Here is a 21076-nt window from a genome sequence, read left to right as displayed (position 1 = left end):
GAAAAACACACAATTACTAAACAAACAACTAAGTATATATTTGTAAAGTATCTTTCTTTTATGTTTAAAACATTGAACTGCCTTGTTGCCTAAAAGTGCTAAGACTGCCAGCAGAGATGCATGTAGTCCAGAGCTTACTTCTGCTCTTCATAGTGAAACAGTTAATGCCAAAAACAGTCTTTCAAGTAGGGCTGTCAAAGTTAACGTTTCAATAACACAAGTAAAGATACTGGCATCATATGAAACTAGAAAACCTAAGGAATCCATTGGTACCAACCATGTCATACTAGCTTGTCGCTAAATTACGCTTCAAAGTTATGCTAAATTTTGGTGAGGAAAAACTGGCATGGCCATTTTCAAAGGGGTCCCTTGACCTCTGACCTCAAGATATGTGAATGAAAATGGGTTCTATGGGTACCCACGAGTCTCCCCTTTACAGAAGAGCACACTTTATGATAATCACATGCAGTTTGGGGTAAGACATAGTCAAGTCAGCACACTGACACACTGACAGCTGTTGTTGCCTGTTGGGCTTGAGTTTGCCATGTTATGATTTGAGCATATATTTTATGCTAAATGCAGTACCTGTGAGGGTTTCTGGACAATATTTGTCATTGTTTTGTGTTGTTAATTGATTTCCAATAATAAATATATACATACATTTGCATAAAGCAGCATATTTGCCCACTCCCAAGTTGATAAGAGTATTAAATACTTCTCCCTTTAAGGTACATTTTGAACAGATACAAAATTGTGTGATGAATTTCGTATCACATGTACTAGGGTAGCTTTGCTTAGTTCAGTGTAAAGTAATTGGTAGCTTCCAAAGCTATGCCTTTAAAGTAGCTTCCCCAACACTGGTGTTGGGGAAGCTACTTTTAAAGGCTGACTGATTTTCCTGCAGCTGTTATCAGGGAGGAACCAGCGCTGATAAACGCTGAGAACACCCCCAGCTGATATTTCATCACTAAATATACTTACTGTAATGTACGAGTCCGGTTGGTGAAGCCTCAGTTGATAACGTTTTAGAAATAAAAAAACTCATCTGCATTAGTCTGTCCTCCCACCATGTTTATGAAAGCACTCCCTGTTCCTCCCTCCTACAGTACAGTATGTGTTTAACCTTCAAGTTTAATCATTTACCATACCACACTGCAGCCTGATACTGATAAGTTTGTTTAAAACAATGGCTGAAGAAATTAATGATATAATGTGCAATGTGTTACAGTGCCAAACAGTGTATGTATTTATGCAGCACAACATACTTTTTTTTTTGCAGAATTATAAATAAGGGGTTAATACTGGACTGGACAAAATGACAGAGATAACTGACAATACAACACAGTGGCCCTACACTATAAATACATGTTCGGTGACATTCTTAAGGTCTCAGTATGATTCAAAAGAAGCGTGTCAGCATTGAAGGATGGGGGGGATATAAAAATATGTTATCCCTGGAGCACTCTATAGGGATAGGGATTTGGACCATTATTTAGTAGTTAAAAGGGGAATAGGCAGCAGTTATGGAGTTTCATCACATCAAAAAGTTAAATAGTTGAAACATTCATGCTTTACCAGCATTTATATAACACCTGCAACTGCTAAATCCATCCTAATGTATGATAATTGTTGATTATTAATGTTGAATGCATGTCAACGGTCGTCAAATGCCTTTTCATGTCTTGTCTTGCTGGTGTTGGAAAAGAAAAGTTTATATTTATATATGTTATTTTGTTTTGTAAGTTTTTATACTAACTATACTAACTAATGTAAACACATATTTTAATAAACAATTGTATATCTTGAATGGTGTCCTGATGTCTTTGAAAGAGTAGTCATGTAAGAAACGTTTAGAGAAGTGGTTAGTGAGTAAGGCAGCGGTGGAAGAAATATTTAGAAACTTTACTCAAGTAAAAGTACTATTACCACAAAGTGAAAGTAAAAGCCACAAAGTAAAAGCTCTGGATTTAAAACCGTACTCAGTAAAAGTATGTATCAGCTAAATGTACCTTAAAGTATCAAAATTAAAAGTACTCATTGTGCAGTAAAATGTTCCCTGTCAGTGTTTTACTATTATATCTGATGTTTCTGGATTAATATTACTGCTGCATTAATGTGTATGCTGCATTTTACTGCTGTAGATGTTTTGACCTCCTTTATATACTGTTGGCTTGTTTAATCTACAGAAATGCAGGGCGATGCTAACTTCCTGGTTGGCCTATAAAAATATGTTATCCCTGGAGCACTCTATAGGGTAGAGTAGGTGAGAGATACAGTATGAAGTGTGTTATATGACGTCATTCACTCGAGGCAACTCCGAGCTCCCTTCTTGCCTGTGCTCCTCACACGTCTGTGTGTATGGTTGTGCTCAAAAAGTAGTTTTTCTACTAGTAGTCATGGAAGTAGTCATGTGAATGATGAAACATGACTAAGACTGTACAGCCATGCTAGCAAGTCATTACGATATTGTTTGGAAGCCATGAATCTCTTTAGGGACGTTGAGTATCTTTAATAAATTTCACAGCAATCCACTATTGTCAATATATTTCACTGTGTTCATGGTGGTGCTAGAGGAAAAGTTACCTAAAGCCCCGTTGCCATCGCAGGAACTTTAACTAAGAACTTTTGAGGAACTCATTGTATTTCGACTGCAGAGACCAGGGTCTAAATTAAGTTCTGGGGACATTTTACGGGGCCTTTTTACCCCCAAAAAGGCCCTGGTTGTGGGGTAGTACTTTCTAAAAGTACTGGAACTTTCGGGGGGGAGTTAGCAGGGATGACCGTCGCTGATTGGTGAAACACACACACAGCGCCGCTGCTTCTACTGTACCGCTTCACTCATAAAACAAGGAAGTACTCTAGTGTCAATTTAGAACCATTTTAGGTCGAGGGGAGAACATTTCTCTTGTTTGAGAACATTAAAAGTAAAGTTAGGCTCTGCTGTCGGCCTCCCGACTCATTTATAAAAAGACTGAGGGAAAAAGAGAGAGAAAGATCGTGAGGGCGAGCGGTAACGTTAGAAGAGGGAGACAGCGGTGCTGTGAACGAGAGAAAGAAAAGTTATTTTCTGATTGTTTGATGGCTTAACGTTCTAAAGCACAAATACATAACCATCAAACGCAGATGATTTACTGTGGAGGCAGACGCTCTTAGTTTCATTTTCCTCCGCTGTATTTTATTCATTACATCCAACATGCAGCAGTAAATATATGCAGCAGTAAATATCATCGCAGTGAGACAAAACCTAATGTTTTTTTACATCATGTTTTTTAGATGAAACAGGCAGACACACTGAACTGCAGGCTGCAGAGTGTGTTTACTGCTGTGACCACCACACTTTTGCAGATCTTGAGACCGCGGAGGAAACGCAGACAACAGTGGGCTGAAGGAACCTTTTAGTTCCTTGGAAAGTAGTTCCTATGAACTTTTGGTGGTTTCAGACTGACAGTAACAAAAATTGTGGGATGCAGTTGTGGGACCCCTCCCCCCCAACCCTCAATTCCACCTTCAGAAAAAGGGGTACCGTAAATCTAAGACCAAATTTTACATATAAATCACAAATGAAACATGTAATTTTATGTCGCAAAAGCCCAAATTTACATTAACTCTCAGAAGTTTTTGCAAAAACAAAATCTGTATTTTTACAAGAAATATTTTTAGAATTCCATGAAATCCTTTTCTTCTAACATAAATTAATTGTTAAAATAGAGTCATAAACATCTAAAAAAAAACAGAATAATTACCTTAAAAATTATCAAGAAAAGCTTAAATACAGATAATTACGATTGCGATTACAAAAAATACTGTAAATCTAAGATCATTTACATATAAATAAAAAATGAAACATGTCATTTTAAAAAAAAAATTTCTCTCATTTTGAAATACAGACAAAAAAAAATTAAATTTCTTGAAAAAAACTGTAAAAAAAAAAAAGGTTTTTTTTTACAGTGTGGGACATAACTTGTTTGTGGATCCCAGTTTCTGAACATTTGTAAGTCATTTAATTCGTGGAACAGAATATATATTGGCTCCTGAACAGTGTCTCTCTCAGGAATTGTGAGTTTTCTTTCCATCCCATCATCTCATCGTCTCGTCGTGCTGCCCAAAATACGCCCGGAATGCTTTGCGTTAGTCAGCATGAGTCCGACTATTTAAAGGCATCCTCGGAATCAACCGCACCACTGCACACCGCTGCATCCTGACAACCACAGACTCCAGACTCCACAACACTCCACAAACTTCTTTCTCAACACTTTATCATCTCTCAAGGTAAGTTGCATTATTTCAAACATGCACATTATGCTTCATTCCTCTTCCCTGTAGTAGGCGAATATAACCAGGCTTTAACATTGCTTGGTCCTATAATGGCTGGACTGTAATAAAGTGCAAGACTTCCTGCCAAGTTGCATCCACCTCACATTTGATTCTGCAGCATAATTATATTTCTGCAGGAGGTGTTTTTAATGTCCTCATTAAAACGCCTCCTGCAGAAATATAACTATGCTTTGTTAATGCAAAAATAGAAAGAACCTGTTGATCTAGTTTCTCCATGCGTCTCGGTGTTCCTATAAGGCTGTTCTTACACTGAAATATAAACTAAAAGTTCAACTAAATGTAGTGTTACGCAATCCAGGTACTGTAATAGGAGGGATGTTTTGATTGATTGCATCATATTGACAGAGTCAAAAGTTCAGCTGCAGAGTCCTGAATAAGTTTTCAATGGATTAGATTTTGAGGGAGTTGAATTTTAAGACATGTCTGTGCATGAAATTGGAATCAGTGTGTATTAGTTTGCCAGGCTGGTGTGCAAAAATGCACAGAGCTCTGTGCACAAGCTATCAAATCCGATCCAATCATAATTAAGACAGTAGATATGCTCATATTGTTCCTGCTGCTATATGATGACTGCGATTATTTAAATCAACTGACAGAGAAGGAATTTATAATCCTACAAACTGCTGCAGATGGCATTATTGGCAAGCAATTTCCCATTATTCTAACCCAGTCAAGACTGATGAGAGTCAGACTGAGCAGGTGGAAGCAGAAGCACATTTTCATGCCAAAATTAGTATCAAAACTTCACTGAGCCACCTGATCTGCTTAAACAAAGCTCTCCACCTTTCAGCTGCAAGCAGATTGGCAACCAGTGATCCACAGTGAATATTAATGTTTCACCCAAGTTTCCATAGTTGAAACGTAATGGACAGTTTTCCAGTATTCAAATGGGATCATTAGGTTCTGTGCAATGTTCTCTTGGAAAACTGGAGTTTATGCAGATTGTGTTTCTGACTTATTAAAGTTTTTTCTATCTTTCCCCTCAACGCAGAACACCACTGAAGAGACAGCATGGTCGGATTACAGATTAAAGACGGGCAATTTGTGACAGTCACGTGCAAAAAGGGTGGACTGGAGCTGTGTGCTGTTGAGTGTCAAAGAGGTACTAAAGTAGTCTAATGACCATGATTATTTCAAAATAACAAATGAACTGTTTTACAAAGGTACCAATTTGATGCCCCATTGATCTATGTATCACACTCCAGCCTGATTGTGGAATAAAATGTTGCATAAATCAGGCTAAACCTTGAGAATATAGATAGGAATGAAACTGGGAAGTTTGATGAATGTAAGTGTTGCTTAAGTGGAGATTTCTTGCTCAGAGTCTGAGAAACAACTCATTTTGAGAAAATGGCCTTTAAAAAATATGGATTGTAAAATTCCATACATTTTGTAAGACACTACAAGTGAATAGGGTAATATTTTTAACTAATAGATATCAGCATGAAACCTCCCCAGTTGATTACTTACATTAACACATTTATTTGTTGTATTACAAGTTTTCTGAAATGTTATGTTTAAATATGTAAATGAGTCATTAACTAATTATAACTTTTGGTGAATTTAGGAGAAATCTACAGACGCAAATAGACAAAGTAGTAAAATAAACACCTAAATGTGTATTTTTGGATGTTTTCTTTCCACTTGTCTGAAAGAAGACATGTTATTGAAGCAAAACAGCCCAAAATCTCACAATTGACCAGTGCGTGAAAAATACGTGCCTAGGGGTGTCTCCCCTTAATTTAATATGATTTTGAATGATTATGGATTATTATACTCAGACACAAAGTTAATATGTTGTCTTGCTTCTGTCCTTAGCACCTTTGGTTGACATAGTGGAACGGACAAGCCAAGACACAAAACAGGTGGCTTTCCGTTTCCAGCATGGACGTGTTAACTATTACCCAATGGTGGATGGAAAAAGCCTGAAGGTAAATATAAATCTTTAACTATATAAATGTATATATACAGTATATACAGTGTATATATATATATATATATATATATATATATATATGTACTGTATATATATATTAGGGCTGTCAATTGATTAAAATAGTTAATCGTGATTAATTGCAAATTAATCACACATTTTTTATCTGTTCAAAATGTACCTTAAAGGAAGATTTGTCAAGTATTTAATACTCTAATCAACATGGGAGTGGACAAATATACTGCTTTATGCAAATGTATGTATATATTTATTATTGGAAATCAATAAACAACAAAACAATGAAAAATATTGTCCAGAAACCCTCACAGGTACTGCATTTAGCATAAAAAAATATGCTCAAATCATAACATGGCAAACTGCAGCCCAACAGGCAACAACAGCTGTCAGTGTGTCAGTGTGCTGATTTGACTATGACTTGCCCCTAACTGCATGTGATTATCATAATGTGGGCATGTCTGTAAAGGGGAGACTCGTGGGTACCCATAGAACCCATTTTCATTCACATATCTTGAGGTCAGCGGTCAAGGGACCCCTTTAAAAAAATGGACATGCCAGTTTTTCCTTGTCAAAATTTAGTGTAAATTTGGAGCGTTCAAAATAATTTGCATTTTGACAGCCCTAATATGTGTGGATATATATATAAATTTATATATACATATAATAATAATAATAATGATAATAATACCAGTGTAATACCAGTAAAATCCATGTGACACTAGTGGTGAATCAAAGCATATGCTTATACATTGTGTTTTGTGTGTTCACAGATGGACAGACCTGAGAATTTAACTGACAGGCATTGGTTTGAGAAGATTAACATACAAGACGGTTCACATTACGGCCTGCAATCTGTGTGCGAACCCAGGAAATACCTCTGTATGTCATCAGCCACCTCTTTCTGCCTCAGCGAAACCATTGAGGACTGTACTGAGCTCACAGATGTTAAATAGAGAGTATAGGTATGTTTTCATTATTCTGACTAAAGTTATTTTATATGGTACCTATTTTTTATTTTGTACATTACATCTACTTTTACATGTACTGAACATTTTTCCCGTATCACTTCTCTTCTTTTTAACTTTTGGCAGTCTGTAAAAACATCTGCCTGATTTATTTCTGAACACATTATCTGTGAATCTTTATCTTAGCAGTATATAGTACTATCTGAATTTCTGATTCACTGTCACTATCATGCCTCTATTTATTCATAAAACTGTCCCTTACCCTCCTTCTCTGTTTTGTTTGTTCCGCAGGCATCCACCGCCAGCTCAGCTTCACCTTCTACCACATAACTCAAAATGTCCCTGCTGGGGTCGATGTCTTCCTCTGGACCAAGCAGACAGTGAAGTTACTTAGATAATTTGTCATTCTTGGGTGGCTTCTTCTCACACTCCTCCTGCGCTTTAGAAGACATTATATAACTGTTGTCAAAGGCCGACTAGTTCTCCGCATGACTCAAAAACAGATCTATATGTGTAAAATTGGTAGCGTTTCCCTTTAATGTGAAAATGTTTCTCAAATGCTTTTGATGTGTTGGTATTTAAATGGGTAAGGAGGTATTGACTACTGTATGTAGGCTATGTGAAGCAGATTGATGATTTTTTTTGTTTTTTCCACCAAAAGTTTTTGGGTTAACTGGAGCTCCACACCAAATCTCTACTGAAACTTACACAACAATATTCTTGATCCAGTACACTGATTGACTTTTTAGTTTACAAGCCTGATTTGGACCATTATTTAGTAGTTAAAAGGGGGAATAGGCAGCAGTTATGGAGTTTCATCACATCAAAAAGTTAAATAGTTGAAACATTCATGCTTTACCAGCATTTATATAACACCTGCAACTGCTAAATCCATCCTAATGTATGATAATTGTTGATTATTAATGTTGAATGCATGTCAACGGTCGTCAAATGCCTTTTCATGTCTTGTCTTGCTGGTGTTGGAAAAGAAAAGTTTATATTTACTGTATATATGTTATTTTGTTTTGTAAGTTTTTATACTAACTATACTAACTAATGTAAACACATATTTTAATAAACAATTGTATATCTTGAATGGTGTCCTGATGTCTTTGAAAGAGTAGTCATGTAAGAAACGTTTAGAGAAGTGGTTAGTGAGTAAGGCAGTGGTGGAAGAAGTATTTAGAAACTTTACTCAAGTACAGCTCCGAGCTCATCCAGAAGAAATTCTTGAGGTCAGTTAGTACTGGGCTGTTAAGTGACCATATCAAGTTTCAGTTTAAGCCTTATCTCGATGATCAGAGGGTGACAGATGAAATACTCATTGACAGCATGAATGAAGCTGCTAGTGTTGAATCAGAAAGACAATCCAAGCAAAGGAAGAACATAAGCAGCAAAGTCCCAAAAGTAAATGAACTACAGACAGAACGGATCGACGAACCGTGCCCGTGTACGGTACGGAGCGTTCACACTAATCAATCGAACTGGATTTTGGGGACAAGTGGACTCGGATCCGGGTCCAGTTCCCTGGATCCATGTTGGATGTAATGAATAAAATACAGCGGAGGAAAATGAAACTAAGAGCGTCTGCCTCCACAGTAAATCATCTGCGTTTGATGGTTATGTATTTGTGCTTTAGAACGTTAAGCCATCAAACAATCAGAAAATAACTTTTCTTTCTCTCGTTCACAGCACCGCTGTCTCCCTCTTCTAACGTTACCGCTCGCCCTCACGATCTTTCTCTCTCTTTTTCCCTCAGTCTTTTTATAAATGAGTCGGGAGGCCGACAGCAGAGCCTAACTTTACTTTTAATGTTCTCAAACAAGAGAAATGTTCTCCCCTCGTCCTAAAATGGTTCTAAATTGACACTAGAGTACTTCCTTGTTTTATGAGTGAAGCGGTACAGTAGAAGCAGCGGCGCTATGTGTGTGTTTCACCAATCAGCGACGGTCATCCCTGCTAACTCCCCCCCGAAAGTTCCAGTACTTTTAGAAAGTACTACCCCACAACCAGGGCCTTTTTGGGGGTAAAAAGGCCCCGTAAAATGTCCCCAGAACTTAATTTAGACCCTGGTCTCTGCAGTCGAAATACAATGAGTTCCTCAAAAGTTCTTAGTTAAAGTTCCTGCGATGGCAACGGGGCTTTAGGTAACTTTTCCTCTAGCACCACCATGAACACAGTGAAATATATTGACAATAGTGGATTGCTGTGAAATTTATTAAAGATACTCAACGTCCCTAAAGAGATTCATGGCTCCCAAACAATATCGTAATGACTTGCTAGCATGGCTGTACAGTCTTAGTCATGTTTCATCATTCACATGACTACTTCTATGACTACCAGTAGAAAAACTACTTTTTGAGCACAACCATACACACAGACGTGTGAGGAGCACAGGCAAGAAGGGAGCTCGGAGTTGCCTCGAGTGAATGACGTCATATAACACACTTCATACTGTATCTCTCACCTACTCTACCCTATAGAGTGCTCCAGGGATAACATATTTTTATAGGCCAACCAGGAAGTTAGCATCGCCCTGCATTTCTGTAGATTAAACAAGCCAACAGTATATAAAGGAGGTCAAAACATCTACAGCAGTAAAATGCAGCATACACATTAATGCAGCAGTAATATTAATCCAGAAACATCAGATATAATAGTAAAACACTGACAGGGAACATTTTACTGCACAATGAGTACTTTTAATTTTGATACTTTAAGGTACATTTAGCTGATACATACTTTTACTGAGTACGGTTTTAAATCCAGAGCTTTTACTTTGTGGCTTTTACTTTCACTTTGTGGTAATAGTACTTTTACTTGAGTAAAGTTTCTAAATATTTCTTCCACCGCTGCCTTACTCACTAACCACTTCTCTAAACGTTTCTTACATGACTACTCTTTCAAAGACATCAGGACACCATTCAAGATATACAATTGTTTATTAAAATATGTGTTTACATTAGTTAGTATAGTTAGTATAAAAACTTACAAAACAAAATAACATATATACAGTAAATATAAACTTTTCTTTTCCAACACCAGCAAGACAAGACATGAAAAGGCATTTGACGACCGTTGACATGCATTCAACATTAATAATCAACAATTATCATACATTAGGATGGATTTAGCAGTTGCAGGTGTTATATAAATGCTGGTAAAGCATGAATGTTTCAACTATTTAACTTTTTGATGTGATGAAACTCCATAACTGCTGCCTATTCCCCCTTTTAACTACTAAATAATGGTCCAAATCAGGCTTGTAAACTAAAAAGTCAATCAGTGTACTGGATCAAGAATATTGTTGTGTAAGTTTCAGTAGAGATTTGGTGTGGAGCTCCAGTTAACCCAAAAACCTTTGGTGGAAAAAACAAAAAAAATCATCAATCTGCTTCACATAGCCTACATACAGTAGTCAATACCTCCTTACCCATTTAAATACCAACACATCAAAAGCATTTGAGAAACATTTTCACATTAAAGGGAAACGCTACCAATTTTACACGTATAGATCTGTTTTTGAGTCATGCGGAGAACTAGTTGGCCTTTGACAACAGTTATATAATGTCTTCTAAAGCGCACGAGGAGTGTGAGAAGAAGCCACCCAAGAATGACAAATTATCTAAGTAACTCCACTGTCTGCTTGGTCCAGAGGAAGACATCGACCCCAGCAGGGACATTTTGAGTTATGTGGTAGAAGGTAAAGCTGAGCTGGCGGTGGATGCCTGCGGAACAAACAAAACAGAGAAGGAGGGTAAGGGACAGTTTTATGAATAAATAGAGGCATGGTAGTGACAGTGAATCAGAAATTCAGATAGTACTATATACTGCTAAGATAAAGATTCACAGATAATGTATTCAGAAATAAATCAGGCAGATGTTCTTACAGACTGCCAAAAGTTAAAAAGAAGAGAAGTGATACGGGGAAAATGTTCAGTACATGTAAAAGTAGATGTAATGTACAAAATAAAAAATAGGTACCATATAAAATAACTTTAGTCAGAATAATTAAAAACATACCTATACTCTCTATTTAACATCTGTGAGCTCAGTACAGTCCTCAATGGTTTCGCTGAGGCAGAAAGAGGTGGCTGATGACATACAGAGGTATTTCCTGGGTTCGCACACAGATTGCAGGCCGTAATGTGAACCGTCTTGTATGTTAATCTTCTCAAACCAATGCCTGTCAGTTAAATTATCTAAATTATCAGTTCTGACCATCTGTGAACACACAAAACACAATGTATAAACATATGCTTTGATTCACCACTAGTGTCACATGGATTTTACTGGTATTACACTGGTATTATTATTATTATTATTATTATTATATGTATATATAAATATATAAATATATATATATATATATATACATATATATACACACATATTAGGGCTGTCAAAATGCAAATTATTTTGAACGCTCCAAATTGACACAAAATTTTGACAAGGAAAACCTGGCATGTCCATTTTTTTAAAGGGGTCCCTTGACCGCTGACCTCAAGATATGTGAATGAAAATGGGTTCTATAGGTAACCACGAGTCTCCCCTTTACAGACATGCCCACATTATGATAATCACATGCAGTTAGGGGCAAGTCATAGTCAAATCAGCACATCAGAGACACAGTCAACAGAGCTGTTGTTGCCTGTTGGGCTGCAGTTTGCCATGTTATGATTTGAGCATATTTTTTTATGCTAAATGTAGTACCTGTGAGGGTTTCTGGACAATATTTTTCATTGTTTTGTTGTTTATTGATTTCCAATAATAAATATATACATACATTTGCATAAAGCAGTATATTTGTCCACTCCCATGTTGATTAGAGTATTAAATACTTGACAAATCTTCCTTTAAGGTACATTTTGAACAGTAAAAAAATGTGTGATTTATTTGCAATTAATCACGATTAACTATTTTAATCAATTGACAGCCCTAATATATATATATATATACATATATATATATATGTATATATATATATATATACATATATATATATATGTATATACACTGTATATACTGTATATATACATTTATATAGTTAAAGGTTTATATTTACCTTCAGGTTTTGTCCATCCTTTTCCACCGTTGGGTAATATTTACCACTTCCATGCCGGAAACACAAAGCCACCTGTTTTGTGTCTTGTTTTGTCCATTTCTCTATGTGAACCGAAGATGCTAAGGACAGAAGCAAGACAAAATATTAACTTTGTATCTGAGTATAATAATACAACATCTAAAATCCTCCTCATGCTGCCTTGACATTCTGCCAACAGGCCTTTTCAAAATCAGATTGTATGGTCTCAGAGCTTTTACAGATTGTTAATGCATCTCTTGTTTCAGGAGTCTTCCCACAGGCCCTGAAAACTGCCGTCATCAAACCACTCCTCAAAAAGAACAATCTGGACTCATCAGTAGTAAATAATTACAGACCGATATCAAATCTTCCATTCTTGTCTAAAATAATTGAAAAAACAGTTTTTCAACAATTAAATAGCTTTCTGGCACTAAACAACTCTTTTGATGTCTTCCAGTCAGGTTTTCGACCTCACCACAGCACTGGACTGCTCTTGTTAAGGTCTTCAATGACATCCGATTGAACACAGACAGTGGTAGAACTACGGTTTTAGTTTTACTGGATCTCAGTGCCGCATTCTACACGGTTGACCATAATATATTACTAGACCGACTGGAAAACTGGGTGGGTATTTCTGGCATAGCACTCAGCTGGTTTAAATCCTACCTAAAAGACAGAGACTTCTTTCTGTCAATAGGTAATTGCAAATCTGAGCTGAACAAAATCACATGCGGAGTTCCCCGAGGCTCCATCTTGGGGCCTCTTTTGTTTAACATCTACATGCTCCCACTGGGTCAGATTTTTGTGAACAACAAAATAAATTACCATAACTATGCAGACGACACACAAATTTACATAATTCTATCACCAGGAGACTACAGTCCAATACAAGCACTGAGTGAGTGCATTGAACAAGTCAATAATTGGATGTGCCAGAATTTTCTTCAGCTGAACAAAGACAAAACTGAGGTCATAGTTTTTGGAGCCAAAAAGGAAAGATTAAAGGTTAGTGCTCACCTACAATCTGTAATGTTAAAAAGCTCGGACCAAGCCAGGAACCTTGGTGTAGTCATGGAGTCTGACCTGAGCTTTAACAGCCATATTAAGACAATTACAAAGACAGCCTTCTATCACCTGAAGAATATAGCAAGAATTAGAGGACTGATGTCTCAGCAGGATTTGGAAAAACTAGTCCATGCATTTATCTTCAGCCAACTTGACTACTGTAACGGCGTCTTTACTGGTCTTCCTAAAAAATCGATCAGACAGCTGCAGCTGATTCAGAACGCTGCTGCTAGAGTCCTCACTAAGACCAAGAAGGTGGATCATATCAGTCCAGTTCTGATGTCTCTACACTGGCTCCCTGTCTCTCAGAGAATTGATTTCAAAATACTGCTGCTGGTTTACAAAGCACTAAATGGTTGAGGGCCAAAATATATTTCTGATCTTCTGCTATGTTATGAACCATCCAGACCTCTCAGGTCATCTGGATCAGGTCTGCTTAGTGTCCCCAGAGTCAGAACTAAACATGCAGAAGCAGCGTTCTGTTTTTATGCACCAAATATTTGGAAAAAGCTCCCAGAAAACTGCAGGACCGCTACAACTCTGAGTTCTTTTAAAACCATGCTTAAAACTTTCCTGTTTGCTGCTGCCTTTAATTAAACCAGATAATGATCTGATACTGCGCTAGAGCTTTTATTCTTTTGTGTTTTATTCTATTTTAGCTTCTATCCTAGATTTTACTTTGTCGCAATGTTCTTGAATGTTTATGTGAAGCACTTTGAATTGCCCTGTTGTTGAAATGTGCTATACAAATAAAGCTGCCTTGCCTTGCCTTGCCTATAATAATCCATAATCATTCAAAATCATATTAAATTAAGGGGAGACACCCCTAGGCACGTATTTTTCACGCACTGGTCAATTGTGAGATTTTGGGCTGTTTTGCTTCAATAACATGTCTTCTTTCAGACTAGTGGAAAGAAAACATCCAAAAATACACATTTAGGTGTTTATTTTACTACTTTGTCTATTTGCGTCTGTAGATTTCTCCTAAATTCACCAAAAGTTATAATTAGTTAATGACTCATTTACATATTTAAACATAACATTTCTGAAAACTTGTAATACAACAAATAAATGTGTTAATGTAAGTAATCAACTGGGGAGGTTTCATGCTGATATCTATTAGTTAAAAATATTACCCTATTCACTTGTAGTGTCTTGAATTTTACAATCCATATTTTTTAAAGGCCATTTTCTCAAAATGAGTTGTTTCTCAGACTCTGAGCCAGGAATCTCCACTTAAGCAACACTTACATTCACCAAACTTCCCAGTTTCATTCCTATCTATATTCTCAAGGTTTAGCCTGATTTATGCAACATTTTATTCCACAATCAGGCTGGAGTGTGATACATAGATCAATGGGGCATCAAATTGGTACCTTTGTAAAACAGTTCATTTGTTATTTTGAAATAATCATGGTCATTAGAATACTTTAGTACCTTTTTGACACTCAACTGCACACAGCTCCAGTCCACCCTTTTTCTTCTGGACTGTCACAAATTGCCCGTCTTTAATCTGTAATACACAGCGGTCCATGCTGTCTCTTCAGTGGTGTTCTTCGTTGAGGGGAAAGATAGAAAAAACTTTAATAAGTCAGAAACACAATCTGCATAAACTCCAGTTTTCCAAGAGAACATTGCACAGAACCTAATGATCCCATTTGAATACTGGAAAACTGTCCATTACGTTTCAACTATGGAAACTTGGGTGAAACATTAATATTCACTGTGGATCACTGGTTGCCAATCTGCTTGCAGCTGAAAGGTGGAGAGCTTTGTTTAAGCAGATCAGGTGGCTCAGTGAAGTTTTGATACTAATTTTGGCATGAAAATGTGCTTCTGCTTCCACCTGCTCAGTCTGACTCTCATCAGTCTTGACTGGGTTAGAATAATGGGAAATTGCTTGCCAATAATGCCATCTGCAGCAGTTTGTAGGATTATAAATTCCTTCTCTGTCAATTGATTTAAATAATCGCAGTCATCATATAGCAGCAGGAACAATATGAGCATATCTACTGTCTTAATTATGATTGGATCGGATTTGATAGCTTGTGCACAGAGCTCTGTGCATTTTTGCACACCAGACTGGCAAACTAATACACACAGATTCCAATTTCATGCACAGACATGTCTTAAAATTCAACTTCCTAAAAATCTAATCCACTGAAAACTTATTCAGGACTCTGCAGCTGGATTTTTGACTCTGTCAATATGATGCAATCGATCAAAACATCCCTCCTATGATAGTACCTGGATTGCGTAACACTATACAGTTGTTGCCTTTATTGTATCCACTGTAAAATTAAAACTATATGGATTTGTGCCAATGAATCCAGGTGTAAATAAAATTCCTTCATAAAGGCCAGACTGTTACGGAGCCAATTCAGTTGTGAAATTAAATTAAGTATATTTGCCTAATATTCTATACTGTTTTATACTTTTAATCTAGTATATTTTAGGCTAATACTGGACTTTTTACTCTATTACATTTAGTAGACAGCTGTAGTTGCTATAAATATTCTGTAAATTAACATGTTACATACAAAACACATTATTAGGGACTTCCTGTCGGTTACTATGCATACTATGAAGACACAATATCTCCAGTTCAAGGGACCTTTGTTTTGTGTAAGGGCAGACACTTACAATGATTAATCAATTAATCTTATAGTCTATAAAATGTCATAAAATCATGGAAAATGTCCGTCACAATTTTCCAGAACCCATAGCAACATCTTTAAATGTCTTTTTTTGTTCGACCAACTGTTCAAAACCTGAAGATATTACATTTTCAATAACAGATAAAAGCAGTGAATCCTATATTTGAGAAGATGGAAACAGACAATTATTGTCAATTTTGCTTTAAAAAACTTGCAGAAATCTATTTTCTAAATAGTTGCTGATTCATTTTCAGACTGTCAAACCAACAGTCCAAACCTCAAATGTTTTCAGTACTCATTTAAGAAAAGGATTAATCGACTAATCGTTTATACAAAGCATCATATCTTAAAGGTTTTTCCATATTTGTTGTGTGTAAAATTTGTAAAATAACTATAAATGTAAGTAAATGTAGTAGAGTAAAAAAAAAGTGCAATATTTCCCTCTGAAATGTAGTGGAGAACAATAAAATGTCATAAAATGGAAAGTAAAGTACCTAAAATTTGCACTTAGGTAGACTACAGTACTCGAGTAAATGTATTTAGTTACATTCCACTACTGCAATAATAATATAATAACCAACAGGGGCATTTTTTCTGCATGATGATTACTTTATGATTACTTTTTGCTAATAATCTGTACTTTTACTTAAGTAAGATTTTGAATGGATGACCTAACTGTATTTTTTACATCGTGCTTCTTTTTACTAAAGCAACGGATCTGACTATTTCTCCCAACACTGGCTACATTTAGTTGAACTTTTAGTTTATATTTCAGTGTAAGAACAGCCTTATAGGAACACCGAGACGCATGGAGAAACTAGATCAACAGGTTCTTTCTATTTTTGCATTAACAAAGCATAATTATATTTCTGCAGGAGGCGTTTTAATGAGGACATTAAAAACACCTCCTGCAGAAATATAATTATGCTGCAGAATCAAATGTGAGGTGGATGCAACTTGGCAGGAAGTCTTGCACTTTATTACAGTCCAGCCATTATAGGACCAAGCAATGTTAAAGCCTGGTTATATTCGCCTACTACAGGGAAGAGGAATGAAACATAATGTGCATGTTTGAAATAATGCAACTTACCTTGAGAGATGATAAAGTGTTGAGAAAGAAGTTTGTGGAGTGTTGTGGAGTCTGGAGTCTGTGGTTGTCAGGATGCAGCGGTGTGCAGTGGTGCGGTTGACTCCGAGGATCCTTTTAAATAGTCGGACTCATGCTGACTAACGCAAAGCATTCTGGGCGTATTTTGAGCCAATGCCAGCACCACGAGACGATGAGATGATAGGCTGGAAAGAAAACTCACAATTCCTGAGCTAGAGACACTGTTCAGGAGCCAAAATATATTCTGTTCCACGAATTAAATGACTTACAAATGTTAAACTACATGTAATTACTGTTTTGTTTTTTACAGTTTATTTATGTTAATTAACGGACAGTATTTTTCCGTTTTTTAACAGACATTTTCTGGCGCCCCTGCTGCTTGAAAATGTTTACACTTTTATTTTTTTACAGTGCATGAAGATGCAGAAAGAAAACAATCTGGTGTTTTTGTGAGAATAACTATTTTACTGTCCCTTTTCTTGTATTTTATTTGTTTACTTTATGAGGCTAGCCACCTCCTTATCTCTCCTTGTTGTAGCCATAAATGAACCCAAGATTACAAACACCAGATATGAACAATAAAGTGGCTGCAAACTGATAAGGAGTCAGCAGTTTTCTCAGGATATTCAACAGACAGGGCCGGATTAAGATACAAGGGGGGCTCCGGGACAAAATAAATGAATAGTGGGCCCCTATTGATCCCCACGCTCTGTACACTGTGCATGGATCTTGTTGTCATTTTAGCACCCATTTTAGCACGGCATCATTTTTTTCCCCTCTCACCTAGAAATTACATTTATATTCTGCTGATTTATTTACCTTTTAAGGGAAACTTTATAGAGCGATACAGGAATGAGTCTTATTGCTGACAGTATTATGTGGATCCTAACATGTGGATGGGGTCGTTTTTTTTTCCACGGAACAAAATGTTCTTACTGTGTGTTCAGAAGAAATGCAAGACACATTTTATAGGCACAAATTCACATAGGGGGGCAAAGACAAAGATAAAACATCACTTTGTTGAGTTTAAAAAAAAGTTTCAACTTGAGACGACAAAAAAATAATTAAATGTGCAGATATGCTCAGTAGCAACATTGTGAGACTTGCCAGATGCATTATATGCACCATAATGACGTCTCCACATTAATGCACATCTTTTGGACTATTACATTGCACATATTCTTTTTATACTTCATACTGTGAAATTTTGCACATTCCCAAGACAATATTTTGCACATTCATGCACAAAACTACTTCTATAACTGTACAGCTCTTTCATTTTAAAACAGATATATTGCTACATATTTGTTTGTATTTTTTCATATCTTTTTCTTTTTTTATGTGTTTATGTTTCTTGACTTTTGCAGCTTTTATATTTATCTTTTATTTTCTCTTACTATGTTTATTATTATGCACCAAAACACAAAAGCAAATTCTACATACTGTATGTGAAAACCTAATTGGCATTCAACTGGATTCTGATGACAGCATTAAGTTTATGACAAAACAAATTTGCTGTTCCAAATTGTTGTCACTTTAAAACCATGCAGTTTTTTCACGCAGTATAAATGTGTTATTTTCGCCTATTCTAAATATGATGTGATTGAATATTTCTGCATACTGGGGTCCCTAAACAGTCTTGGATTACATAAATTGGGTATCACTGTAACGCTGAGACGCTTGTGGATCCAAAGAGCCCAGTTGTATTCATGTGTGATTATGTTAGTCCCCATAGTAGCCATTTCATTGTAGTGAGGCCATTTTTTTAAACTTGACCTCACTGTATAAAATGACCTTTGGTGACCTCTAGGATAATCACAGCCTCATGAAACTTTACAGCCACAAACTAAAGACCTAGAGCATTCAGAGGATGGATGGATTTCCTAGGTAGACTTACATTAAGGGGGTTTCTGAGCAGTTCACACAACGAAAATGCTCACCATCCAATCGCCGAAAAATGAAATTCCTGCAGAAATCTCAAAAGTTTTTGATACCAAATCACAGCATGGCTTTTTCTATGGTGTTCCTCAAGGTCTTGGTGTCTTAATGTGGTATTTTGGAAGGATTATTGATTATTTTTTATCAATTCTCGAATAGGTAAAAATGGTTAAATTTAGCACCAAATGTGTGTAACAAATGGTATCAACCCAAGAATTGCTGCAACAACTTATGAGACGTAATAGAGCTGGAATAACCATCATATACTTTGATCATAATGTTCTGTTTTCAATCACAAAGGCATGATGCGCACCACCCTTGATTTACTGTATTGTGATATATATACTGTGATGCCAAGTTGCTGCAAGAGATCAAAATTCTTTGTGGCTCACTTAAAAACGACAACAAAAAGTGGTTTCTTCATTTTAAACTATCCAAAATAGTACAAATGTATTGTAACCTCACAAGCCCTTTGAGAAAGGCCCCTCTAGTGGCCAACAGGGCAAGTGGACCAGAATGCTCTGTTGTGTGAACTGGTCTGGAGGTGGATAGAAGTATGCAGTTAGCCAGGGCATTCATTTGATATGTATAAGGTATTTTTTTTAAGTGGTGTCCCACTTGTATACTCGTCTATTCCAAGTCAAGATAACTGTACAGAACAACACTGGCCGTGATTGTCAGCGTTGAAATCAACTTAGATAGAATGGCCTGATAACAATACCTGCCAGATGTCAGTGATGATCTGACCTTTTCATATAACTCACAGTGGTGAGCGTGAGAGCTGTTTTGAATAATGAATCAAACACCATTGCTAAAGACAATGATGGTGCACTTTTATACTGCCATCATTGAAAAAGCCAGGGAAAAAGACAGACTGCACCTAAAAGTCGCTCTGTTGGGAGGTTGGCTGCAATCTGTCGTCCCTCCAGGACCCTGAAGTGGGCAGGAAAGATGATTGTGACCACGGGACACAAACTTTTTGCAGTGGGCCTCATCAACAAGGCCCAGGACCCCCACTGACTCAGACTCCTACTCCTGTAATGTCTTGCCAAGCTCTGCTACAGTATACCATCTCTTATCTCATGATTCCTTTAGATTGAAAAATACTGTTTAATAAAAATAAAATAAATGATTTTCAGGTGGTTATCATACTTGATGTCATTGTATAATCTTCAGAGGCGATCACACAATATCTGTATATGAGTCACATCGGTTTCGGTAAAAGTATTGTCACTTCATTAAGTTTCAATTCACTGGATCACTACACGTCATTTATAGATGTGCTGAAATCCTTTCAGTAAAATTCCATGTGTCAGATACTCAGTTTCAGGTAGATAATTGTGTAAAACAGTGTGTAACATGTCAGGAGATCTATTAGCAGAAATGTTTGTCTATGTTTTCATTAGTGTATAATTACCTGAACCTAAGAATCGTTGTGTTTTCATTAGCTTAGAATGAGCCCCTCATATCTACATGTTGCTCTGCCATGTTTCTACAGTAGCCCAGAATGAACAAACCAAACACTGGCTCTAGAGAGAGCCTTTCGTGTTTTTACGTTACCTGAAGGCCACCGTAGTTCTGACACGCTTGTGAAACTGTGGTAACGAGAGCCGCCAAGTGTAAAACCGGGGTACTGCCAGGCGTCGTCTGAGTTCTATCGCTCCTAAAGTAGTGTTATTACGGTAGGATGGCCTCAGAGCGAGGCGAACAGCGTTACTACGGTTTTTCACTCGGCGGCTCACGTTACTAGAGTGAACGGAGGGGTTCTGAGTTGGTTGCAGTCTGCAACCACACCACTAGATGCCACTAAATCCTACACACTCTCCCTTTAAAAGGCATAAGGCAAGCCTGACAACTTAAAAACAAAAAACAATTGATTCTGGCTCTGGTTTTCAAAGAGTTTGGTTGTCTGTGATACTAGCTGTTGTGTAGGGGAATCCACAGGTCAGATAAGGATTAATAAAGCACAAGGTA

At 36.8% G+C, this 21076-nt stretch overlaps 1 long non-coding RNA gene across 1 annotated transcript; it reads left to right on the top strand.

The window, feature by feature from the left end:
- The first annotated feature begins 1104 nt into the window (after positions 1–1104).
- On the top strand, positions 1105–8347 carry LOC141769600 (uncharacterized). Its single transcript, XR_012594317.1, has 6 exons — positions 1105–1157; positions 4052–4269; positions 5327–5437; positions 6154–6266; positions 7057–7248; positions 7543–8347. It is a non-coding gene; the product is annotated as an uncharacterized LOC141769600 (long non-coding RNA).
- The last annotated feature ends 12729 nt before the right edge of the window (positions 8348–21076 follow it).

Source organism: Sebastes fasciatus, chromosome 6, assembly GCF_043250625.1.
Source record: "Sebastes fasciatus isolate fSebFas1 chromosome 6, fSebFas1.pri, whole genome shotgun sequence".
NCBI lineage: Eukaryota > Metazoa > Chordata > Actinopteri > Perciformes > Sebastidae > Sebastes > Sebastes fasciatus.
The sequence above is the reverse complement of the archived record's forward strand: the minus strand, read 5'-3'. Positions and strand labels throughout refer to the sequence as shown.